The sequence below is a fragment of the Galeopterus variegatus genome, unplaced genomic scaffold, assembly GCF_000696425.1.
Source record: "Galeopterus variegatus unplaced genomic scaffold, G_variegatus-3.0.2 Scaffold8657, whole genome shotgun sequence".
In the NCBI taxonomy this organism is placed as follows: Eukaryota; Metazoa; Chordata; class Mammalia; order Dermoptera; family Cynocephalidae; genus Galeopterus; species Galeopterus variegatus.
This window is the reverse complement of record NW_007734768.1, coordinates 9,680-10,169: the sequence shown is the minus strand read 5'-3', so window position 1 is coordinate 10,169 and position 490 is coordinate 9,680.

Here is a 490-nt window from a genome sequence, read left to right as displayed (position 1 = left end):
ATGTAAACCACACTTTATTTCATCAAGTTGTTTCATTACTAGTGATGCTAAATTAATCCTTTGCTTAAAATACTTTTTAAATTAATTTATTTTTTATTGGAACATAGTTTATTGTACATATCTGTGTGGTACAGCATTATTCAATATGTGATGTTGAAATCAAAATAATTAATATATTCATTATTAAACACTGTAATCGATTTTGATAAAATTGTAAAGGCTAGATCAGTTTAAAGTTATGATGCATGTTTTGTATCTAACAAATGATATCTGGGATAAATTTTTGGCACAGTACAAACATTATGTTGTGAACAGATTTTCCACCATTGACAGTAAAATTACTCAGTGAAGATTATGCTATTTTTCAGTTACCTTTTGGCTTTAGCTTATATCTCATTAGCAAGGCACTGCATTCAGATATTCTTGGGAGAAGGCAAAATAATTGTTTACTTTGATTATGTTGTCAATTTATGAAAAGATAGTTTAATCT